General features: G+C 38.0%; 1 long non-coding RNA gene across 7 annotated transcripts in view; it reads right to left on the bottom strand.

Annotated features, from left to right (window-relative positions):
- LOC308200849 overlaps positions 1-27252 on the bottom strand; it is a 550918-nt gene that overhangs the window by 362435 nt on the left and 161231 nt on the right. Inside the window, exon 1 of one of the 7 annotated variants that reach the window (XR_013955870.1) lies at positions 9101-9393. The exons of 4 other annotated variants lie outside the window; for them this stretch is intronic. This is a non-coding gene — a long non-coding RNA (uncharacterized lncRNA). Of the gene's footprint in view, positions 1-9100; positions 9394-27252 lie in introns of those variants that run through there. 2 more of the 7 variants (XR_013955871.1, XR_013955872.1) reach the window with 2 other exon arrangements.

The following is a 27252-nucleotide window of genomic DNA, read 5'->3' as shown; positions in this document are numbered from 1 at the left end:
GACTAGAAAGAATGTCTTGCCTTCAAATGGTTTTGCGGAAGTTTCATATATTATCATCTCCTGGGGCATGAATTTATATTACAGACAAAATAAATACCTACAGTATGCGATTCATATTTTAGGATGCATCTGTCCATGCAGCTATATACATTAACCATTTTTCATTGACACTGGCCATAGAACATGAGCAGGAAAGCCTTTTCCAGTTTGATGAGAAGAACAGGTAGCACATGGAAGTCCATTTTAACTTCCATGTCTAACTCATGCTTGCTATGCTGCTAGAGTGCTTTCAGTCTGTCTGACCTGTTCTCATTCCATCACTCTAACAGCATTACCTAAGTACTTCATCACCTTCTCTTGACTGGGATTTATCTAAACTCATCTGGTAAGGTTTGCTAATTTATATGGATTATCACAGGAATACAAGTGACGCGGTGCTGTATAAGAGGAAGAGCATGAAATACAAACGGGAAAGGAACTGAATCAATCCATTTCCTTGGCACACAAACCACTTACATCTGTAACTCAGATTAATGATTAGGGAAAAGTGTAAAAATGCAGAGCTGACGTCCTTCTGTTTGAACAGAAGGTTTCTCCACAACAAAGAAAATCAACTTTCTACAGGGGAAAGAAAATACTCAAGGAAATTTGGGAGTGGAAACTCAAAACTTTCTGGGAATCTCTATCTAAGTGTAGCATAGTTTCTTACAACAGAAGAACTGGCAGATCACAGATCTGGAAATGGTGGGAGTACCAGCCTCAAGACCCGTATTAATCACTAACCTCATTCTTTCCCCCTCTCTCCCACAGTGATAGGACTTTCTCAGGAATATAGCATCCATGAATTGTCATCTACCTACAAGCATAGAGACCTCATGAAGCACAATTCCTGCAGGTCTGAGAAAGGAGAGGAAGGACAGTACAAGAGTCTCTGATGAAGGAGGAGAAGAAAATCTGATGCAGAGAAAACAGGTAGAAGGCAACTAAAAGTGATGATTGAAGCAAAACTCTATCACCTAAATGTAAAGTTCAAATTTGTATCAAGTTTTAATCTCCTCTAAATGAATAAAATATAAATATTCACCCAAATTATGTCCTATTGAATGACTCAGGGGAAAACAAAACAAAACACAAAAGATGTTTCTGATCACATTCTTGACTTCTACAGCAAAATAACACGGTCATAGGACTTTCAAAATCAAGTGGATTTTCTGAACTAAGTCTATTACAGAAGTGTGATTCTATTCAGTTACAGCAGTATTAATTATCACTAACTCCACTAAGTGGTAGTTTTAAACCAGTCCATAACTGGCATGAGCAAAGAAGTAAACCCTTTGTGTAAATACACTGAGCACTGAATGTGTGCAGATAATTAAACTATAATTATATTACTTGTTACAGTGGCAGAAAAATTTTATTACTGTGGTGAAAGGTTACTTAGACTCTTTTCCTGTTTTGACATATTAAAAAGAAAGTTAGCATTCACATTCAACATACAAATACCGCTACCCAAAAACCATCACCTTTTTCTTGACTAGACAACACCAGTACAGTCGACTGGTAAACAGGCTGCAGAGAACACTCGCATGATAAGAGAATATTCTTACAAAAACAATCTTTGAACTGCAAGTTTTCATTTATCTGTATGGTTTGTTTTGTGTTTGTTGTTGTTGTTGTTGTTCATTTCTGTACCAGCTATTGTTTCACAGTACTTATTCTGAACAGATGATGGGATCAGTTTTATAAACACCTAAGGAAAAACATGAAAAATAGAGGGCTATTCTCACTATCCTAACTAGCTTCTTGGTCTGGCACTATTCACAGCTACAGATATTCACACAGGAGGTTATCACAGGGGCTGCCCAAAGCTAGGCAAAGTTTGCTTTGCCCGATAGTGCAAAAATTTTCTTGATGAAAAACAATCTATGCAGTGCTGCATTTCACAGTCTTTGGAAAGCTAATCCTTCCTTGGGAAACTAAAAGAAGCGTTATCCCCTTGCATCACACAGTGGTGTGGGAAGACTTCAGCTCTGTTGCAGTTTTCAGAGCCCCACAAAGGAGACAAGTTCCACATTTCTGGATAGCCTTGTGATGGAGAAATGTGCCTGCATTCTCTTCATTTGGCACTCCCACTTCCCCTATGCACTAGGTAAAATTTTTGTGGTCACTCGTAACACATTCTCTCTCCCCAGCTCTCCTCTGCCTATCCTTTGTTTTCAATATACATCTTATTATTAGCAATATATTTGCCACTGTCTTCACTGAAGCCACAGCTTCAATACAGGGGGTCTATTCATCTGAGGTTGCAGGGTCCACTTTTTATTTCTAGAAGCAGCATGAGGAGGAGTGGTAGTGACAGACCACTGGCTTGGGCCCCAGGCTGTGTCGTTACATTCAAATCTCCCACTGCTTCCAGACCTCCCTATTAGTTACACTAGAGCCTCCAGCCCTCTGAAGTCACAGAGCTCGCAAAAATGCGGATGGCTCTGGGCTTCCCTGTTAGCAGCGAACAACAACACTCTCTAGGGCAAAACTAATGGGGGAGCTCAGAGCAAGCGTGAATTTCAAGATGAGCAGCAGCTGGGCTTTGCTGACAACTTGCCACCTGATCTCCCAATATGGGAGATGCTGTAGGGCATGAGAAAGAGGAAGCTGGGGGCATGTTTGGAGGGGAGATTGATGTGATCTGATCTGAACCTGAAAAACGGCCAGTTTGGTTCAGACAAGGAGGGTGAATGGAGGTTTTAATGTATACTAGCCCCAAAATGGCCTGTTTAGTTAACATACTACAAGCTAAGAAGTAATGCAGGCTGGCTAATAGCTTTAGTGATGTATTTGAAGATCCAGGATACATCACACAAGACAGCTTTCTTGTCAGAAGGAGATACAGAGTTTCTATATGGAGATTCACAGTCTGTTCCTTTTTGCTACATTTCTGCATATTGTGCATTTGATCTGATTCTCAACCTCAAGATAAAAAGCAGGAGCTAAAATGCTGTGGATCAGTGTGAAAAAGGACTCTAAAACGTGTTTAAAAAAAATCCATAAACCTGTCTTTTTTTAACCAGAGGACACATATGATATAGAAGTACACCTGTGAAGAAATATATTTGTGTACACTAATGGATCAGCACGTTGTGATAATACCAGGAGTTCAGCTGGAACAAGCCAGTAGGGCCCCAGCACAGGACAAGAATTTCATACTCTACCTTTACGCTCATAGAGGCTGTGCAGCACAACATCCCTGGTGCAGGGATTCCTAAAGGCCCCAGTGTACACGAGGGCTCTAAGAGGTAAGGGTTAGACACTGCCTAATAGAAGGTGCATAAGCCACCCTTCAGACCTTGAGAAAATTAGATTAGAGAGATCCAGGTCTACAAGGGTCACTTGATTACTTCAAAACTTGTCAGTGACTTTGCTCTCTTTCATTTTTACTAGGTTTTCATGACTTCTGACATTTTTACCACGACAAAATTACAGTCATGACATGCGCATCCAGCAGGCACGCAGGTCAGCATACATCTTTGTGGATCTATGGTATCCTGTTTGACACTCATATTCCTCTGTTCTACAAACAATCAGGGATGATTTTCTGCCACAAGGAACAGCTGCTAAATCTCCCCTTTGCCTTCACCTCTCCTCAAAGGAAACAAAAGAACATACCTTTGCTTTTGCCTCTTGCCCTCGGTCTAGTTCAATGTTTTTTCTTGTTCAACATACAGCTTTCCTCTCTAGCTCTAATAAAACGGGCTTTGTTTTTATCTATTTTATACAAGATATGCATAAAAAATTGTAAGAATAACAAATAGCCACTGGAATTTGAAGACAATAGTGTAACAAATATCCATCTCAACTTGAGCATACTCTACAGATGCCTGATACACTTTCACGTGCATGTTCAACATTTCAAAGTGGCCTTTCTAAATGCAACAGAAGGGGACTACTTACCTCCCAGTGCAGGATTTATTTTTATCACTGATTACAAACATGTGGTTTTACAATCTGTAGTGGTTGGGGTGGAGGAGCAGCAAGGAACAGGGGTATGGTGAGTGTCATCAAGCATTGTTCACTGATCCTGCTCTCCTCTAGGCAACAGGAGGAAAAGTGCAAGGTTACTCACGAGGAAAATTTCCCTTTTAGGTTTGAATTCATAAGAATGGAGGCTGTACAGGAATGGGAAATAAATCAGCCATCAGAGCTGCAGGGCTGCATGGTTCTGGGCAGAATGAAAATCTTACTTTCACCTGAAACATAAGCTGAAAGAGTAAGAAAGTAGGAAAACACACAACACAGGCTATGGATCTCTCACCACTGCCCCATAAGGTTTGGCTTTTTTTTTTTTTTTTCCTCCCTCTACAACTAATTCTGCTACTACAGTAAGAAGGCCCATGTATATGGAGATATTTGTGGATTATTTGTTCGGTTTCACACACCCATGACATACAGGCTTTGAACATCATACCTAGCCACAGTCATGGAAGCTAACTTAAAACACAATTTTCTTTTATTATTCTTGTTTTGTGGAAGAAGTTTTCACAGACAGCTACAAAAATGCCTGGGGTTGCTTACTCCTACTAACTCACAGCCCACTTAACTCCTTAAAAAGGAACTGAGAGAGCACTACAAGAGATAGACCAGTGACTTCATCTTGAAGAGAAATATCACACCATACATTATTAGGAAGAATAAAATAAAAGAACAGGAATAGGATGGATCTTTACATTTTGGAGGGGAGGAGGGTGTCATGTTTGTTTGAAAGAAATATTTTCTACCTTCGTTTATATTTTGCACAATTTCACACCAGGGCAAAAACCACTGGAAAAGCAATATGGACTAATTGTGAAATACCCATCCCTGGAAAGGTGCTGCACTCTGTGCCCAGCACCACAAAGTTGCACGCTGTTGAACTCAACCATTTTGTAGGTGACAAGTGTCACCCCATACCTTTACAGGCCAAGACATAAGCCTAAACCAACTTCAACATGACTACAGAAACATGCCAGGTGATGGCTGCAACAACACTGTTGTGCTAAACACTGCTTGAAAGAAATCAGAATGAGATGCTTTTTTATTCAACTCAAAACATTTAAGATAATGCAGCTCAAACATCTTAATTTTTTATTTGTTGGGAACTTCTGGAACAGGAAGGTTGCAATTAACCAATTAAAAAAAAGAGAGAGAAAAAAACCCTAAAGTATAGATATGAACTATTCTTCAAGATACTCAGGAAATAATACATCTGGTCTGCAGCAAAGTTATCGAGTATAATTAAGTCAACTGCAATGTAGATATTTAGGCTACTTTTCCTAACGGGGGCCATCAAGAAAAGCAGCTTCTTTTACACAGAAAGAGGGTGGTTTTGCTCTAAAACAAGAATTTAAATAACTGATTTGCAGCCAGATGTACTTGTTTTGATTTTTCTCTGTTGAGATGAGGCAATACTGAAAGCTGCATCCTGGGAAGATGTTAAGCAAAGACTGCCAGAGTACTATTTTTGTTTCAGAGTGGCTTTGTTACATTCACATGTGATATCTTTGGATGAGTCCAATCTAATTTTAAATCTATTTGACTGCTGTAGGATCTGAAAGAGCTGATCCTGTAGGATTTGAAAGCGAGTCTTTGAACGGAGATCTCAAGAGATAAATGGCAAATACATTAACTTTACCACCTCATTTTCTTTAGCTTACAACTTAATTGTATTTTTGTAGGCCTCAGCAATCATGTTTTAATTAGGTCCCTTTGTCTGATTTGATAACTTGTTTTGCATCTTTCTTACCTTAGCCCACAGCTCCATGGGGCTAAACAGATAGTATTATGATCTGGTACTTATTTCTAACATTTGCTTTAGTTGAATAAGCTACTACAGGAACTTTGACTTCCCTAAGGTAAAAAACAGATTTACCAAAATTACATCTACATATCAGCAGCCAGTACTAAAATAACCCCCTATCTATAGACTATGTATCTAAGACAAATGTGAAAAGGGATTTTAGCTGAAGATAACTGGCTAGACAACCCAGTCTTACAGATAGTTGCTGTTTCTCCTAAGTGATCCCACATAGGAGGCCGGCAGGTGCCACATTTCAAATCATATGAAATTACAAGTTAGCAAGCAGTCTCTCCCCATGGGCTCAAATACTACTTCTTAAAGGCTCAAAATAGGACACAGACTGGAGGGGAATTTTATAGTCTCTGAAAGGGAATTTCTTTTGTTCTATTCCGATGACATCTGTGATCTTTTCTTTCCTCAAAATGTCCCCAGAAATCTTTATATTGAGGACGTGCCTATTAAATCTGTAGCCACTCTTTCTGTAACACCATATTCAGTACATACTTCACTTTGAAAAGAACTAAAAACTCCACGAAGCACCCATTCTCTGTTATGAGGAATATACTGATCCTAGGAAGCCCAAAATTTTCAGTCTCTTTCTCACGTGCTCATAATAAAGGTCAAAACAACATTCCAGTCGCTAAGTCCGTGGACTGTGTCCAAAACCTATTTAATTTAAAATAGTTTCATGATCTCAAAACCTGACTTCTTTATTCCTTAATGTTGATAATATCCCATATTTACTTCTCTTGTGATTTGAATTTGATTTCAAGCACCATTTTCCAATTTTTGCAGCAAGTTCTATTTCTTTACACTACCTGTTCTTCAATTCTCTTTTGTTCATGATAAACCACATTCTAGAATACTTCTGCAAGACTACAGCAATATTTTAGATTTCACATAATGGAACTCAATTTTTGTTTCAAGCAAAGTGTAATTTCGTCTCAATCAGCAGTCAGTAGCCACATTGCCAATTAGACTGAAGTACACTTTACAATAAAGTGTGCAAAATTGTTGGGGAAAAAATATATAACAGAGAGTCTCAACTGTGGGTAAAATAAATATAATTGATGCATCCTTCAGTCTGCAGCATTGATTATTATTTATTATTACAAACTCTTCAAAACAGGATGATTTGATGTCAACATGTTATTTTAGGAAGTGCACAATTGAAGAAAGAATTATTTGCATGGATTGATTCATAAAATATGTTTACTGAGAAGAGATGTGCATTTTTACTTGAAATGATTCTGAATCATAAAGAAAAGTCAAGGCAATCTTCAAGTACTATAGTTGAAAAGAATATCTAAGTTTTTTAATAAGCTTCAATTAAGAGAATAGTTTTGGTACAGAACAAGAATCTATGTTTTTTTTTTAGTTTTGTTTTGGTTTTTTTGTGCACTATGTCTGGCTAAACTTAAGAAAATAGCCATAGTAAATCCTGGGTCACTTTTATTCTGTGTCGCCAGCTGAATTTGGAAGCTCCCCTTGAATAGTAAGGATCAGTCCTTTCTTCCTTGCATTGATCTCTTTTCCAAACAGAATACCACCGTGCTTTGATGTGACATATGGAATGAGAAGAAAGTAATAATGAAAATCAATGAGTCTAAATATTCTGTACTTGTACCTCACCTGTCATTCCCTATGGTTATGTGTGGGTCCAAGAGAGGGAATTAAATGCATCTGCACCTTTTTCATTTCATGCAGTTTGTAGCCCTATGGTGTACCATTAAAAAAAAGTTACCTGAACTCATTTGAGAACTGTGAGCATATAAGCATGCACACACTTATCACACTGCTATTGTTGCTCAATTTTTGCAAAAAGAAATTAATCAGAATATTTTACAATTAATTTATAAGGTTAATTACTATTATCATTTATGACCCTACAAACCTGTCACTGTCCAGATGGCTCAAAAGAAATCAAAGATGTGGGGAGAGAAAACAAAAACACAAATCAGTTGAACACTATAACATAAAAGCTACCACAAAAGAAAAAAAAAAAAGACCCATATCTGAACAAAGCAGGCAAAGAGGGTGTTAAATCCATGCTGGAAGACCAGCAAAGCCCATCAGGTAAAGCAGCACATCCAGATGATTGGCACTATCTTGCACAAACTTTTGTCATGGGGACCTTCTTATCATTTGCTGCTTTAAAAGTTTGCTCTCCTTTCCAATGATCATATTTTCAAGACCACATTGGCTGTCTCATTACTGATGGCTTTTTTTTTTTCTTCAAATAAATGGCCTGTTTCTGGTTCTGGGTTTAACTAAATCACTCTGTGTAACAAACCTAACTTCTTCCACCAAAAATCACTGCACACAAAAATCAGCCCAAATTTGTTAAGAAAAACTGCTCAGATGCAGTGGTGGGCAGGATGACTGAGATACAAAATGCTAATTCAGCCTTCAGTCCTTTGTTTGGAATAAATCCAGGTAATGTCTTCCCAATTCACCAGTAAAGAACAGAAGATTTATAATTTTAAAGTTTCATCCTGTAGGAGCCCGACTTCCAGTGTTGGTTTTTTTTTTTCTTTAATCTTTTTAAAAGTTCAGTTTGCTGTTTTTTTGTGCATAGGAAACACTGGGTTTTGTGTCTGAAGTCTGCGTTTATTTATTTATTTTTTAAAGGCAGCTCCTGAACAATTCAGCCTGTTTTGTGCACCAGACAGAACATTTTCCTGATCAGAAAAGCATCAGAAAACGACACTGTCTCATTGAAGAGTTTTACCACAGTGTCGGGACATTGTTTTCTCTGACGGTGGGTAGGGGGGCCTCTTTGCTGACATGGGGGCTGGAGTGAGCAACGGCAGAGGCTGGATCTGTTACTATGCGGATTCACCAGCAACTTACCCTTTGACAGACAGGCAGATCCCCAGAGGAGGGTGCCTGTAACTTGGAGACTGCAGCACTCGCTGCTGAGCTGGTCCGTGGCCTGTGCAAAGGAAGGTTTATTCCCTCCCCTGCTCTCTGCAGAGAGTTCCCTCACATCGATCCTCTACATTTGGGCAAAGCATGGAGGAACAGATTTGCCCTGAATGCCTCCACAACTTCACTTAGAGCATTACGAGTCACTACTGTTCACCAGAGACGAGCTCAACAATTCACATTCTGTGCAAGCCCACCAGCATCCACTCCTCCCAGCCAGGGCTCCAGGAACCGCAGGGAAAGACAACCCCAAGGCTGAGAGGTGTGCTAGGCATCCCTTAATTTCGCCAGGGTTTAAGAACGAACAAAATACACAGGCATTCGCGTGCTGATGCTTTTTACCTATTCAGATCTGGAGCTGCAGAATGAGAGCCCAGGAGCCGTGGTCTCACCAGGCGTTGCAGAACTTACGCTCCGAGAAGCTGGCATTCGATCAGCAGGCAGCGCTTGCTTATCCAGGCTAATGATAGGAGACATAAGCATGTACTGCTGCCTCAGCTCGGAGCACCCGGTGCTGGAAGCACAGGGCAGCCGATGCACATTTGGCAACCAGAGCTTAAGCATGCTAGGTATTTAAACACGACGCTTTCTCCAAGTGTTTAACGCTTAGTGTAAAAAGAAAACTGTATTTCTGACCACCCCTTTTATTTTCCCAATAAAATTTTCTTACTGCTAACACGCAAAACTGGAACATATTAACTTCAAATATATAGAGAAGGGCAACTGGTCCTTGATCTCAAATTCCATGAAAATTCAGGTCACTGTGGGAAAGCCAACAACTAGTTTAGTTAAATGCTTAATGACATAAAAACAGTGATTGATTGCCATAAAAATGGCTCTTAGGGATTACAAAAATGAGAAGACTCACAGAAGTTATTCGATGTTCCCAACTAAATAGTAGAAATATTTGGCTACAAGCTAGGTTCCTGTCAGCCAGACAGGGACCAGTGAAACGTATATATTCTCATGAAGAAAAATACGTTAAAGAGTAAGGAAAGTGTCTTATTTCATCTACTACCTTTAAAAATATATTGCACTTGAATATTAAGTAGAAAATCACAATGCAATCACTTTTTAAGCAAAGCAAACCAGACCCATACACCCTACTATAACCTACAAAAATATTTCTCTTCTCCCCTCTATTGAAAGCAAAAATATTCCAGGAGCTTAGAAACACCGTTAAAGTAAGGAAACATTACTGGCATTTCTTTGGGGATACGGCATTTGGGTGTCAGGGAGCTGTAAGGGGGGCGACTGCGCTGCGTCGAGACAGCAAACAAATTAAAATCGCTGTAAACAGGGGGCTTTGTCTTTAATTTGGGCAGAGCGGGCGTGCAGCTGATGGGGGCTCGCATTGCTCCTGCAGCTTCCCCGGCACAAGACAGATGGCAGTGCAACCAAGCTAGAGCACGGGCCTGCAGCCGCTCCCTCTGGGTCTAACTCCTATTATCCACTTGTAAATTAACCTGTCAATTTATCAATCAACACCATCTTGATTCTCCCCTGTTCCACTGCCCAGCATTGCAGTGAATTTGCCTCGTAAATAACTGGGAGCCCCATGTTTGTTAGTATTGTGAATGAGTTTATTATCACTTTGATGACTGCTATGAATCACAAATGCTGCCGAGAGCCTGATAAGAAAAAAAAAAGTACACGCACACATTAACACAGTTGAAACTATTTGGGAGATAAAAGATCGAGTTACCGTGATAGCAAATCATTTCAACTGGGGAAAATGGCTAAAAATTGTAGGTTTTGTGTTGGATAAAACTCTTAGGGTACAAAATATGAAATAAAAGGAAATAGTTTCACATCTAAGGCTCAGAGGTATCTTCACTGCTCTATTGCTGGGATACTTCAACTTGTTCCTAGAATTTCTGAGGCACTATCAGATTTTATGCCCCATCTGAAAACTTCAGGGAAGAATTATCCTTCGAGATGCAACAAGTATTTCACTTATTTGTTTTTGCCAGTGTAACACTACACCGATCTGTAAGTAATTTATGCTACAAAAAATCTGAAGGAATTCAAATAAAAATAAAAGTTACTTTTAGAAGAAAGTTAAAAGGAAGAGGAATTTGAATACAACATTATTTATTCAATATTTACGGCATGAGAAAAGTGTTAAATGAGTAACAAATGTGGGTTTTGTACAGTTTTGTTTCTTCTGATGAAAGTCTCAGTGTTTGCTCAAGTGGCTTAACTTTATTTTGACTTAAACATAACAAATTAGTGCTAATTACTTCTGAATTTAGCATTTAAATCACATTTAATATTATATAAAAATAATGTGAGAAGTATAGCAGTATTCCAGAATTCCTTTGAGAAATCAGGGTTCGGTGTAATATTTGCTTTTTGAAGCCAAACGAAACATACTAAAATCTAAATAAATGATAAACTGCATGCTAAAAAAAGCAGATGTTTGGCTATTTTTAAATAAAACCAATCTTTTGCCAGGTGTAAAAAGAGTCTAAATTTGGCTGAAATATGCTTGAAATCTTAAAATGCACAGAATTTTTTTTTTTAGAAAGTATAAACAATATAATGAAAAAGAGGTAAAAACTCTCATACGTCTTATCATTGTAATTTTAGAAATATTATAATGCAAATAAATGGTGAACTCGTGTTAAACTTTGAGCAGAGGTTCATATAAAGAATTAAAATTCACAGCTCTTACAAAGCAACCACCACTTATCTTTGTTCCTTACATTCCTTCTTTTTCCTTGCTGGTATTGTGGTGGTGGTGGTATGTGTGTGTCTTTACTCCTTATCATACTTTTTCCACATCCAAATTATTAAAATACTTCTAAAAAGTTAGGAGCAAACTTCACTAAACTGTCTAATGTTTTTCTTTTCTTTTTTTTTTTTTAATTCAATTCTACCAGCCTAATCTACTAGAGAAAATATTGTTTAAATTTTAAATTACTGTAGAAAATGCAGTGGTGAACAAATACCAGTTATTTTGTTAGTATTTTTTTGGCATCTATTTCAAATTCAGGTAATGAGAACGGACCTCATTCTGATCTCAGATCCTGCAAAACCTGAAAATCTGAGTTGTACATCCATCGTAAAACTGAATAACCCAGTTCAAATCAACTTGTGCATTTAAAACTACAAGCTATGACTTGTAGTGCATGTGGCAGAATAAGACTTAAAAGACAAAGCAAAATAAAATGTATACAAGTATTTTCCAGGGTTTTACATAGCTTTACTAAAAATCTAAAAAAATGGTTTATGGAACAAATGGCAAGCAATACACATGCCCACAGAGAAACAGTTGTCATACAGCAGTATCTCTGGCACAATTAAAGTAAAGGAACAGGGTGTATGCTCAATATTGTTATGCCCAGTATATCATTGGTGGAAAAGTAATGGAAAATGAAATTATTTGTTAGAATGCAATTTAGGGAATCTGATAGGTTGTCCATTTTATTCAATTTATAATTAAGATAGTGTTTAAATTTGAAATGAATTCTATATATGCATGTTCAATAGGCTATAGCACAACAATAAGAATGGAATCACATCTCATTTTATCATAAATTGTGTAATAAGCGATAAGGTAAAAACTAGGGCTAAAATCCTCCCAGCAAAAATGAAAGAGAGCGACCTCAATTGCCCTAATTCATTCTGCTTTTTTTTTTTTTTTAAACTCTTCATTTTCCCTCTGTTCACATTATTAGCTTACACATGAGTGCATTATTAGAAAATAACAAAGCCAAACAGGGAAACTTGGAAGTAGCAGGAGATAGGATCCCCTCTACAGCTGAAAGGTATTCTCATTTCATTTGTTAGGAGTTGCAAAAATAGTTTTATTGCCAGGGAAGGACAATGACCTCTCTCTTTCAACAAGCTTGGTGGTTGGTCTTTTGATGGAAAAAACTAGGGGATACAACATCTGGTAATTTGTGTTACTGAGCTTAGCTGAGGTCTTAACGATGTAAGCAGATTATTCCTGAAGAAGAACAAAAAAAATTCCGGAAGACTCAATGAACTATTTAAAGTTATTAGCTGGTGCATTCTGGCACTTCAACACTCTTTTCGGATTCCTTTTCCTTTTAGACATTTGCCTTCTGATCAGATTGTTCTAAAAAAGAGCTCCACCACCTTCCAACCTCACCACGCTTTTCTGGTGGTCCACGCATGTTCTATCATGCATGCTAAGTCCCCCAACCCTATTTTTTTCCTCCATTAGAGGGAAGACGATTATTTTTCTGATTAAGTTTTCCCCTACAGAACATTAAGCGCTCGTACTACGCTTCCTGAGTTGCTGTGTAGGTCAGCAAGGCTGGACAAAACAGATAGCAGCAGTCGAGCTCAGATTAAGGAAAAAAAAAAAAAAGAAGAAAAATTGATGGGTGGAGAATGAAGAAAAAGATAAACTATGTGTACCCTTGACCAGGAATGTCATGCTGAAAACATTGAGGGGAAATAAAAAAAAAAAGAGAAAACATCCTCCATTCCCTCCTTGACACCCTTCCCCTGCCTTAAATATCTCTGTATGATTTTAGTGCTTATTCCTCCACTTCCTATAGTTCCTCCAAACATTTTAAGTGCCAACAGTGTAGTGATTTAAAACAACTGCTGAGTTTCACTATTCCTTTGATAGGCAACAGACCCATATTTCTTAATATACACAAAATACACAGTTAGTTTAAATTTCAGACCTGTAATTCACTACCTGAAAAATTAAAAATCGTATTGTTGAATGGAACAAACCAAGCTTTTAAGAGAACAAAATAGCTATTATATGCAAAAATGGAGCAAAATCCCATATCAAATTTAAGCTGAAGTCTAATAAAAGCCACAATTCTTCCTCACAGAGACTTTCTTTCATGCTCCTTTTTATCAAATTTTAGTGGGTAAACTGAATTTTAAATATGAAACTAGAGAATTTCAGTAAATGAACAAACATTTCAACCAAAACTCAGGAAGTTTTCTATGTGAAACAGTCTCTATGATGTAGATTTGAAGTGGAAAAGGCAATGTAGTCCTGTAAAAGCCCTCTCCTCATCAGCCTTTTTGAGTAGGTAGTCACTATGTCTTTCAAATATGTATTTCAACAGACTCATAGGAACTTTGAGTAATGTTTTGACAAACCATTATTGGAATACAGTCTACTACTGTGACTTGGAGCAGGGCACTTGCAGTTGTTTTTATCAGCTACCAAGAGTTATCTAACAGCTAAACACTTGATTTACATTCATCTAGGAATTGTGACTATACAGTGAAGAAGCACAATATGCTGGGACTACGAGCCTTAAACATAGCTTTAAGTACTTTTCAAGCTGCAAGTTTTCAAGACTATCCCCTTTATTTAAAAGGGGTTGTTCTCATTGGCACCAGTCATTTCCATAGAACTTGAATTTGTTCACTTTTAATATTAAACTCAGTACTCATTTCTTAAGGGAACAAATACAGGATTTGCATCATTTTAGAGTGTTACTAAATCTCTAGAAGAGTTGTTTTGTTAAATTATAGTTTTTGAAACCCTGTTCATGATTAAGCATTGTCTGATGTTAGAGAGGATTCTAGAGCAAAAATTGCCTCTGGGAACTTTGAAGACTTTCTCCCACACAAAAACTAGAGGATTTTTTTTTTTTTGTTAACAGATTATGTATATTGAAATTAAAACACAGTTTCAGAATTTGACTTACAACACAGGTTATGGTCATAGTATAGCTTGGTATCCACTGCAGTAAAACAACCACTATAAACTTAGTATTTTAAATCTGTTTTTCTTGTATAGTTTTAACTTCAAAAATTTGAAGTTAAACATCTCCAACCAAGCTCTTTACAGCAGGTAATTTGCATTTTCACTGGAGAGTACTGTAAAATTCCATTTAACTCTGGAATACAGAAATACGTCCTATTTCTTTCCTATTTGTATACTTAAGTGAATGATTTGATTCCAGAAAAAGCAGAAATGTTTACCCATAGTGTTTGATAGCTTTGCTTGCAAGGCAATTACACCAAAACACATATTTTTAATCGGAACCGTGATTTTTGAATTGATACCCTAACTTCATTGTATACCGTAAGCCAGCTATCTTGGTCCAGACCCATCGGCAGTACAGCCTATAATGCTGACCCCTAATATCATGATACACTAATATAAAACACGTAATTTTCTAACCTTGGCGCACATCTGAAGGCTTATCTCAAAAGTTGTGTGTTCTTGCCAGTGTATCAGATGCATATTTATGTCAGTGAATTAGTATTTTCTGTTTATATTATTGGTGCTTAGGTCTTTGAACATCAGACAATTTGTTCTTGTTTCAGGTGTCCCAGGTAAGTGGAAACACAGAAATTTTGCAGGACAGAAATCTTGTTTTTCTGTGTGTGCAGCTTTACAGCTTTGGGCTTTTTGGCCACTTGGATAAGATCAGTTTGCACATGGGAAGTAAAAAGAGGGAACTGCTGGAATTTTAATGTGTTTTTTTGTTTGTTTGTTTCGTTGTTTTTTTTTTTACTGAAAATATTTGGTGCCCATTTTCTTTCTTAACAGAGAAATAACAAAATCAAAGTAGGCAATGCACTATACGTTATATACAGCATGTGCTTCATTTCAAGAGCCAACTCATCAAGTAGAAGAGAATTTAAGTCACAAAGACAGATATAGCACGCTGTCATCACTGCTTGCGTTGCCTCTGAGTAAAGTGAATCCTGTTTTTCTCTAACACCTACTTTTTTGAGTGCTTTTTTCCCATTGTTTACTTTCTAGAAGCAGAGAATCCAAAAGTGGTTAATATTTCAATATTTGAGAAAAAGTCACTGCTCATGAAGATTCAGAGCAAGAAGTTGCCACAAATGGTGCATCCGTACACACAAGTTTTTCTCTTCCCACACAGAGTGAAGGTTTCAGACCTTTATAATCACACAGCACCATATTAAACAAAATCAGCATACTACCAGGTCCTAATTGTCAGCCTAAAGAGGAACGTATCCTTACACAGAAAACTACAAGAAATAAGAACAACCCAGGAAGATCTCAAAGGAAACATATAAAAGCTGTGGGCTGGGAATCAGGAATACAGAGAAAAAGCTCTTAGGCTTAGTGGGACAACATGGAGCACCCTTAGAGGAAAGGTAGCCCTCAGGTAGTCACTTATTCCCTTCATCTTCTGGTCTCATTTTATGTTAAATCAAAAATTCTTGGAGACTGGTTTGGCATCACAGACTACAACCAGTCTATCAAGAAGTGCCTCTGTGCAGATATTGAACTACCTAGAGGATTCTCTTTGGTTAGAAGTTTGTGTAATGCTCTTTCAAGGCAGCTTTCTTTCACACCATGGCACAAAAAATGATGAAGCTAGTGGATGTGATCAGACTCAAAGTATTAAAGCCAAATTTGGCATTGATTTACACTCTGGGCAATGCTCTGAAAAAGCAAAAAGGATTTCAATAGGTTTTAGAGTATACATGTAGACCATTTTATTCCTTGTAAATAAACTGGTAGAAGTACTGAATGGTAGATTAGACTTTGTGATTACAAAACTGTCATGCAGAGTGAGAATTTAAGAGCTAAATTCTCAAGGGGTGGCCAAATAGCAATGTCTTCAAAGTGTACATATGATCATTACTGCTTCAAAAGTGGGTGCTTGTACTCACTCTGCACTTACAATTGCAGTATTTACACTTTTTTCTAGGTAAACTTAAGCTCCTCAGAATTGCCATTTACATCCAAAGCAGCCAGCTTTAGTAGTTGGTGCGTGCTTCAAGACAAGGCAAAGTTTCACCTTCAGAATAAACCATTTGACTTGGGTCTGATACATGTGTATGCTGCAAACACAAACAAGAAGTAGAAATCAAATGGTCTGCTCCTTGGGACAAGGTCAGCTACTTCTTGTGTTACTGAGTATCCACTAGAGTGGGACAGAAAATAGCTGTGTTACATAACTCTAAAATGCTAGCAAAGACCTCTAAGAGAAGCTGAGCATAGATCCAAGAAGAAACAGATGTCAGGGCATTTCATGGTATTGTATATACAGAAGCATCTTCCTACTCATGTACTTCCATTTATTTCAAAAGGACCACAATCAGAGCAAAATAGTACTCAAAGTCACAAAATCTAACTACAAAAAAAACAGACATTTGGTACTACACAAAAGACTTACATTGTGAGGTTTAGAATAAGGAAAACAGACAGAGGTATATCAGAAGGGGGAAAAAGGACTTTTAACAGGCTACTTGAAGATGTGTTTCAAAGCAAACAACCTTGATAAACGCCACAGACACTCCTACCATGATAGATCCCACACAAGAATGTAGTCCATGTAAGGGATCAATGTGTATTTACCCCTGTGAAGCTAAAGCAATGTTATCAAAACTACACTTACGGCACCTAATTGGTACAGTAGTGATGGCTTTGTAGATGGATGGGTAGAAAGCAACTTACTTATGGTGACATTCAAAACACAAGCCTGTGAAATACTTTGGAAACAGACCAAGACTATGAAAGATCCCAAATTTACTGCTGCGATATCATCATCAGGTCTTCATCATGAAACATCTATCTAAAATTGGATAGAATTTCCACCTACCCCTCCGCCCTGATATGTTAAAAATCATGAGATGAAGTGAGTTATGTCCCATTAATCTCTCTCATAGAAGAATCAGACAGATGGGCTGGATGAAGCGGAGGTGAATGAAGAGAAGCACCTGCTATTTTCAGTGAGTTGAGGGAAATTGGTAAGAAAAAAAAATCACAAGTGGGCGGAGAGGGAACAGTATTGCTCTATTACTGGATACCTTCTGAAAAAATGACTGATAGGCCTTATGCATCTATGATAATGTGTGCTCATATCTCCTGGTGGGGAAAAACAAACAAACAAACATCTCAAAAAACAAGGATGGCATTACAGGTCATGAGTCAAAGAGGCTGATGAGCTGTCAGGAAAAATTACATAGCAGTGTGAAATATATAGGAAAATGTCTAATTGCTGTAAAGAGTACGATGAAAAGGAGTGATGAATGTGTGTTCTTGCAGCAAAGGAAGATAATTCTGTCTGAGAAGTCATCCCTGCTCAGAAAATCACATTATGCGTCCTCTGATTTCCACCTTGAGGAAAAGGCAGGGGGCGGAGGTTTGTAAGAGGGATCCTGGAGAAGTTTCTCAATGATTTCTTTACTAAACTCAGTATTTCCTTGCAAATCCAACAGGAAACCAAACATAGATTGTTAAAAATTGCATCTTCTTACACACTTTCTTCTGTCATGCCATTGAATGTGGACCTTTGAAAGCTTGTGCCAAATGCTGGACAGCAGAATTTCCTGGAGTCCTACACTGACCCAGACAAAAACATCTACCAAGTTTCTAAATAAATCAACTTTGCAGATACATAATTTGTAAGAAAAAAAAATTACTGAATAGCTAAGCACTTTCAAGTGACATTTTTGATGGTTAAGGTAAGAGTAGCACTGATTCTTACTGACACAACAGGACACAGGCATTGATACAAATAAAGATGTAGTGTGCATTTCAGCAGGTGCTGTTCATCAAACTACGGGTATTAATACCTCTACCTCCATTCAGGATATCTCATGGCCTTGGTTTTAGTAAAAGGTTCCTACTAGTGAAGTTTGCTAAGTTAGTTACTTTACTTACTGCCTTTGGAGCACAGTACTCAGTGAGGGGAATTATTTCCATTCACTTGTGGTGTGTAAGAACTAGCCTGTCTTTAAGCATGTGGTAACATAGCTAACAGAAGCACCCATTAGAACACTGCACTTGAACATAAGCTATGTAAATCCAATCAAAAAGCAAGACTGCCCAGACTTTTTAAAAGTATATTTGACTTGGGGAGGAACCATTAGTCTGAATTCTAAAATGGCTTAGGACACATTTTAGGCCTTCACAATTCTGAGATTTCTGTCTTACCGTATTTCATTAATGTGACCCTAAACTGAGTACAAATTTACAAATATGTTTAGAAATGGGTTTTTACTGTATTAAGAATTTACTTGTCTTTAAAAGTACTCTATTTAGTCAACTTCACATTGCATCTGTTTATGTAATGTTTTTCTTTAAAATCCACTAAAAGGTGTTAATTAAAACTGGGTGATTAGTTCATAATGAACAGTTTAAGCAATTAATGCTACCCCTTTTTTGACCCATGAATTGTCTTTATGCAAAGAGCAATTTTCTTGAACTTGTTATTCAAAAAGTGAAATGATTTCTTCTGATCTGCAACTCCTTAGTAATCAGTTAGCTATATTTAATAGTCTGAGTGTGAGTTGCATTGTATCTTCATGATTTGACACTATGTCATATGACGCTGTTCCTATTCCATCATAGGTCAGAGAGATGCTTTTAGAATCAGGTTTTATACTATGCACACAATATTTTTGTATAAACCAACTTAGTCTTTTTTTGCAAATATTCTCAAGCATTAGCTTGAATTTCGTTCACAATTAAGTAAACTGGTTCGGTGGAACATCTCCCTGGTAGGAAAATAATTGAGAGAGTCCAGCATCATGAACTCTTGAAAACGAGAGGGAGGTTTTCTGCTGAGATCCATGAAGGTCACATTGGATCATAAAAACAATGAATTAAAATACTCAAATAAAAATGGGGAGTGTTTGTAGCACATGCCTTACTGTATAAAGTTACACATACACACTTTAAGCTAAGTTCACAGGCTAACCAACCCAGTTGCTTAGTCACAAGGAAGGCATATATAGTTTCAAAATGATTCTTCACAACTGCGATTCAGTCTGGCTAAGACTTTGTTATTTCACTTCTCTTCCACATGATCTCCCTTTTTCCTTTACCTGACTACTTGCATGCTTATTCTTTAATATCTAAGGAACGCAGCTTCAACCTTGAAAATATCACATCACCTTTTTTTTTTTTTTTACTATTATTATTATTACTTCACCTAGTGCAAAAAAATGCCTAAGCAGAACAATAGTGGCAATGATACAGTCTGAGGTCCACATGTACAGATGAGGTCTGTGTGAAGATATTTTCCCCAGCCACGTTCAAAATTTGCTTATATGTTTGTACACAGTCACACGTGAAAGAACATAAGGAAAGCAGCATCTTTCATTTAACAAAACAATATCAACACAAGATAGAGGTTTTGGCATACCGTTGACTGTGGCCAGTAACTGCCTGTTAACAGCAAGCAAACCAATGAACTGGGGATTTTTAAGACTGCATTGGCCCTGCAAGGAGGACTCTTTCATTTCCCATACTTTGTCACTGGCCATAGAGCTGGCTGACATAATGGACTTTTACAACAAGCTCAGAAGCAATTGGCAATTAAGTGGTTTGAAGGGGTGCTTCTGGGCTGCCGTGAAAGGCTTCAGGTGTGAAACGCTTGTTTTCAAGAGCACTAAGCAAAATGTATAGTTGCTTTCAGGGGCCCCCTTGTCCTTCTGAGGGAAGGGGGAGAGATGGGGGAAGCAAGGACACTCAAGAGCAATTTGCTATTCAGTGCCTGAATGCTGTGTGCTTTTTCTCTCCCCCCTCCCCATCCTTGTGTGGCTGGTAAGGAGGGCAGATTGCGATGGCACAAACAGCTTTCGGCACAATGGCAGATCAAGAGAGAGGCAGGGAAAATGAGGCAGGGAGAGAATGGGAGCCTGAATGAAGTAAGGATGGTTTGATTGTTAATTGTGGGTAAATGTGTTGCAAGAGTGAAAAGGGTTCATGGACTACTTTAAAACTATACCCAAGCAATAAGTACAGAGTGTGGGGAAATAAGGAGATGTTCCTGACCCTTTTAAGAGCTATAGTAGTGCATCTGGCCCACTTGAAAAGTAAATTGAGAACTGTTAAAAAGATAGGCAAATACATTTGTGTGCATTATATACTTCCATTTCTAAAGGAACCCTGACCAGGGAATGCACTGGGATGGCATACACACAATATTCCTTTCCCCAAGGATTACTTCACCCGTAGGACAAAAACAAAACAACTAAAACATGAACGCGCCCTAATAGACAAATATTTAAAATACAGATTTTTAAAGGTGAGTAAAAGTATGTTTCTATTCTAGGACAAAATATATCTGTTCGAAGGCTAGCACAAGGGTAAAGAAAACTTCAAACAGAACTAAGGGAACAATATCCTTCATGAAGACTGTTTCATGTCACTTTTCCTTGTATGACCTTTACTTCTAACATATTGATTTTTTCCTAACCCAGCCTTGCTTTGCAGAAAAAAGGGGTATTGAGTCTTTGAGCTGCTTACATATCACTATTGTACGTGCATTCTTAAAGGTGAAGGATCCCCTTTCAGAAGATGACTATCTGACTGACAGTATGATTAGGATTGTCTGAGGACATTTCATTTCAAACATGGTGAGCCACACGCATCAGTTGGGAGCAAGGGGAGGGACATGAAATAGCACAGGTGTGCAAATATTTCATCAACATAGCACCAAGAGATGGGCTCGGTTATGGCCTTTTGTGTTTTGGCAAGGAAGGCAAGACTGTGGGGGAAACCAGACGCACACCTTGGACCCCCCACAAGAAGCCACTTTCTGCCTCTCGATCTGCAGACCTCCCTAGGTGGCTGCTCAACGGTGCCTCCCCACTGCTTAAAGTGGAAAAAAGTGGCTCTGGATTAAAAACAATTCTACCAAAACAGTTCTTACTCTATGAAGTAGAGGTACATCTATATTCTCCCCTCTAAAATGACTACCTTCTCACTTGTATTTCTGAAAATCAGAAGCAACACCAATTCATTCACTGAGTGAGCCTCAGTGAAGCCAGCACAAAGAGAAGGAAGATCACACCTCTTGCCATTCTTTCCTTCACTCATCATGAGAGAAATGTCATTCTTGCCTGCAAGAAAACACATCAAATTCTAACCAAAAAACAGAGAAACCTCCATTTATGCATGCATGCCTGTGTTGAAAACGTACGTGCAGAAACCCTCTAAAGTTTAGGAATGGTGCCATTAAGACGTCAATGCAAATCTTTCCGTTGGTTTCAGCAGAAGTCTCCCTGCGTTTTGTCACTCTCAAGACCAAGCAATAGTGCTCGATAAGTGTGCACACAAGGGCTGTGCTTAGCAACCTACATATGCAAGTGCAAGCCAAACCACAGCGCCCTTGGAACCAATTTTTTTCAGATGCAAATAAACTCGCACTGGACTGGTTTTTACCAGCTGTGGGGTTCAGCGCACTCAACCCCCCACCCAGAAGTGAGAATGGCACAGAAAACTGTAAACCAACTGGTGCTCAGCTGCAAGTGTGTTGTGGTTGCACAGACTGTTGCATAAACAAAAGAATTTATTCACAGCATGATGGACATGAATTTATGCATGTAACCTCTGGCTCATGGAGATGAATCTAGATCCCCTGGCTGTTGTTTTGTGCATCACCATTCAAACTTTGTAAACCCGAAATGCATACAGGTAACATGGAGAGCTAGTCAGAAAAAATAAAAATAAACGCATAAAGAGAGAAAACTCAAAGAAGACAAAATGTTTCATTTAAAATCTGTGTTTGGGAAAAAATAGTAAGGGAGAAATCAAAGAAAACTTTTTAAATTCAAAGTATGATGAAAAGCAGAAAAAGGCAAGTGTTTCAGCACTTCCCATCATGGAAGCGGCTGAACTGAGATGTTTAAACAAACTTTTAGTTCTCATAAAAGTATGGAATTTTATTTTGTCACAGGGAGCTTCCTCCATGGAAAAGAGAGAAGCTCATTTACAGAAAAAACTCAAAATGCATTTTTTTTAAAACTGTTTATAGAAAGAAATGCCAAAATGATATCTGTACAGCACCTAAAGACCACTCATATGCAAATGATTCAGTGTTAATTAGGATGAAAGGGAGGGGATTTACTCCTGTACTACCAAGGTGTGCCATACATACGCCCTGCTTGCTTACAACATAACCAGAAGAAAATAACAGGACACATGAATCTTACAGTTATTGCTTTGTACAACACTAAGTACATTCTAAATCACACAGAAAAACATGTGCTGCCTGCAGCTATTTTAATGCAAGGGCCAGATATATTGAAGCTGCACTGAGTTTCCCCTATCAGATTAAACTCTGAGAAACTCCATCAGAGTTGTCAGACTTTCTACTGCTCTTAATCTTCCCATCGCAATATGGGCATGCTGTAGTGTCTCTCATCTAAAAGCGAAAACATACACACTTTAGCCCACTCCTGTCTCTCCAATCGCCGCTTTCTCTCATTTTCATTGTACAAGCTGTTTATAGCTGCTGTCAGTTGTTCTCCTTCCATTTTGTCCTAAACTGTTCCTAATCTAATTTCTGCCCGTTACTGTCAATTGACACAGTTCTCACCAGAGCCTCTGGTGACCTCTTCGTAGTCAAAGCTCCAACAATACCTTTCTCGTTATGCCAAAGTCCTTTTGACACGATTTCCCATGATGTCCTTCTTTAAAGTTTGCCATTGTTTGACTGTCATGATATTGAGCTACCATGCTCTCCTCTCACCTTCTAGAAGATCTCAACACCACTCAACTTTCTGCTGAGTCGTCTCAGTTAGACCCATTTTTCTCCCTCCGACCCTCACCTCTGGGCCATCTCAGCTGAGAAATTCAACTGCCATCTGTACACTGATGATATGCAATTCTACACTTCCTCCAGATGTGCCTCCCATCCAAGTCAACTCTGTGCTCAGCACCTCACAAATCTGTGAGCCAGATCAAGTTCAGTGGAACAAACAGAGCACCAAGTGTCCTCCTCTGCTCCCCCAACACTACCTCTTTCAGTCACCATGAGGAGGACTGCTATCTTGTCTATTCCTCAGACGTATAACCCAGCCTCTACCTTTGAAGACAACCTTGTCCTAAGTGCTTCTTAAAAACACAGCCTTGTCTATTCTGGCTAAAAGCATCATCACCTTGCATCATCATTAAGGAAACACCTTTCTCTCCAGCTTTGACAAATGCAACCATTCATTTTCAGAATATTTCCATAAAGATCCCTTTTCCTGGCCCATTGCTTTGGCCATATCACCTCTCTCTTTACATCCCTCTGCTGCCCTCCCCTGTCAAACTGCATTAAACATAAGCTACTTGTCTTCGCTTCAAGGCCCTTCAGAGATTACACCCATGCTACCGATCAACTCTTTGTCAGGATGATGAACCTCATCTCTAAGGAGCCAGTAACACTGGCTTCCACTGCACACCCGTTACATTTTTCAGACAAGCACCTTTCCACTGTCACACATCTACAGAGACAACTCATTATATGTCTTCAAATATTTTTAAAGGTCTGAAAAGACCTGAGAACTGTCCAGTTGCTGCTAGGGTAAGACCATTGCCAAAAATGCTAACTGGTATGAAGCTATTCATTCTGAAGTCTTTTTGTGTGTGCAGTTATCACCTCCCCAGCTAAACGTTAAGTTGTAAGCTCTTTGGGGTATGGATTGTCTTTTTGATTTGTGTTTGCACGGTGTGTAGCACAACAGAGTCTTGACCCTTACCATATTCTATGGAAAGAAAAAAAAAAAGTGGCGAATGGGATGTTGGAGAAAGGGTTAGTCAGTTTACATCAATTAGTTGGTAACCAGATACTTTTCTGGAACAAATTACAAGCTAATTAGACTATTTTAATGATGTCATGTTTCCATTTTGCACTTTACTTGTTAAGACTGTTGTAGTGCCTGCTGAGAAAACCATGTAGGTGGAGTTTCTGTGAAATTGGTCCTTTCTCCCCCTCCAATTTTGAAATTGTCATGATCATTTTCTTTATTAGTTATGTCAGGGTTTTTTGAGTATGTATATCAAAGAATTTTAAAATTTAGATGATTATAAAAAGGGAAAATAATAATATTCAAAATTATTTTTCTACTAGTTCAAGTCAAGAACAACTACTATTTGCCCCCACCAACTTTTACAGTTATTAATCAAAAAAAAAAAAAAATCAACAGAATTCAACCCACTTTAGGCCAAACAAGTTACTTTTTAAGAATGGTAAACTTTTTAATATACATTGTTTTCTCACTGATGCTATCTAATGCAGTAATTACATGCAATCACTAATAACAATACAGCCAATAATTAGCAATGAATTGAATAATTATGAACAGTAGTTAGCACTGAAAAATACTCTCCATACTGAAACTTCTTTGTAAGCTGAGAGTCATTTCAAAACATGTTGGTATTTAAGAAGAAAATTATCTGTACCATTATATCCACAAGCTGTCATTTCTATTTGGAAGAGAAGGTACGCAGACGTGATTTGTGTAAGGCTGTATTTGGTGCAAAGCACAACACAGAATTTGAATGTGCAATGGCATCCATACAGATAAAAAGCCATATTTAAGGTTGTCTATTACTACTTACCACATCTACTATCTTTTGAAACAATTTTTTGAGAAAATGAGTAGCTGTTTCTATAAATCTACAGTGAGCTATCACCATCAGGAGCTCTAGGAATAGCTTCTCCTTGGCTAAGGCAGCCACAGTGGGCCAGACAACCAAATGCTAAATACTTTACCCTATGTTAAAAGGCTTTTAACAAAGCTAGTAAACATGCATCCCTTCAGGACATTTTTATGTTCAGGGTGTTCGCTGAAATTTCACCTGAAAACTTGTTTTGTCCTCGCTGAAACTTACACTTTCATATAAGTTCCTTGCAGAGAACTCATTATCTGCCAAAGCTAAGGCTTTGCTATCACCCTCCAGAAGTACGAGACAGCCACATGCTCCTAACTTTTCACGCATTAATTTGAAAATCAGTGGAAGTATTGAAAACATGATGCTACTAAAAAATCCGCTGCACAAATTCCAAATGAGTTACTAATGCCATTTTTTCTTCATCATTGAAAGAAAATAAAGATGAGAGAGATTTCTTGCTTGTATGGTTTTCCTTCTCAGAGCCTTTTTTTTTTTTTTTGCCCTCCAACTGAAAATAGGGCTATTTTGTTACAGCTTTGTTTTCTTCCATAGCACAGCCCTAAATTTTCACTGAGGGTTCAGGTGCACAAGCCCCACCCCAAAGGACAGGTGCACCAGCATGTTTCAGTACGTCTCACCTGTGGCAACTTTCCACACAGTCTTCAAGGTCCAGGCAAATACAAATATATTCCAGCTGGCTTGATTTGAAGAAGCATGGCCTAAACTGCTTTAAATATTTAGCATTCACCCCAGACTACCAGTATGCCACATGCTCAGTTACTACAGATCAGCTGATGATGGTAACTTTTTCTACAATTAACCTCCAAATAACTTACTCCTTCCTTCTAAAAATTATCTCATTAAGTAAAATTATCCTATTGTTCCACCGCTATCTTCTATAAACCCACCTAAGTACCAGTTTAAAACCTACTACTGAGCAGTTATTTCTGTTCTTACCATCTGTTGCATATAAGCCCTGTTAGACTTGTGCAAAGAATTTACGTACAGCCTGTCCAAAAGTGAAAAGGGCAAAACAAAACAAAAAAAATCCGTAATCCTATACCGCCCCAGAGATCTTACAACTGGCTCATTCTGGCTTCATTCAACTGGAACTATCAGCAATTTTTCAGGAAAATCTCATTTCAGGACATTCCCCAAAGGTTCATTGACATACTCTTTTCTGGTAGGAACAAGTGGTGGAAAAAAAATGTACTTTTTTTGTCCAAGGATCCCTGTGACTATTTAGCCTTCTTGATTTTATTTTGACTCTTACTGAAACTCAAATATTTATGCTAATTTTTTGGAGCCAAACTTATAAAGTTAGAAAATACCACATGTATGACAGCCAGTATTATCACCACACTAAACTTAAACACTTGAACGTTTAAGTGATGAGCTGATACAGAGCACAATGTAAGCATTCAGCGTATAAAATACAATCTTACCTTAGCCAAAATTTCGACAGTATCATGTCAATAAATTAGCGAATATATAAAGAGAAATTCCTTGCTGTGAAATAACCATGTCTAGATAGAAATGGCAGACAGAAAGAAAGGCAAAGAGATGTGACATGACTTCTCTCAAGGCAGAGAATAGGAAGAAAGCAAAGCATGAACAGAACTGAAACTTCTACTTCAGATTTTTTTTCCCCTCTCACTAGATCACGCTCTCTCTCCATAAATAGTATTTAACACATCCTCAAATGGATTAGGCTAAATTCATGATTTAAAGTATTTTCAGAGAGTGGTTACAGTGCTTGGCTGGTCATATTTCACACATGAAAGTCTCATCTGTACTTCAACAAATTCATTAATAAATTATCCAAAGATTTGTAAGAGTAAATTTAAACATATTTGTTTACAAATACATTTCCTATGCTAACCATTATAAATAACAAAAAACATGTTCAAGTTTATTAAGTGGCCTCTATTTCAAAAATTAGTAAAAAGCTCTCCTTTGCTCAAGAACTGAATAGCAGCCCAGGCAGATAGTACTGCTGAAATATTTTCTCTTAATGAAAAGGTTCAGACAACAGTGAGAAACTCTTCTGTACCTCAATGCCAGCAATGTGGTGCTATAACAGAATACAGTTACTGCCAAGAGGTGTTAGCAGACTGAAGAATTGGGGACTCAAAACGGAAAGTAAAACCAGGATAAA

Source organism: Anser brachyrhynchus, assembly GCF_964034855.1.
Source record: "Anser brachyrhynchus genome assembly, chromosome: 11".
Taxonomy (NCBI): domain Eukaryota; kingdom Metazoa; phylum Chordata; class Aves; order Anseriformes; family Anatidae; genus Anser; species Anser brachyrhynchus.
Note: the sequence above shows the minus strand (reverse complement) of the source record. Positions and strands in the feature narration are given on the sequence as shown.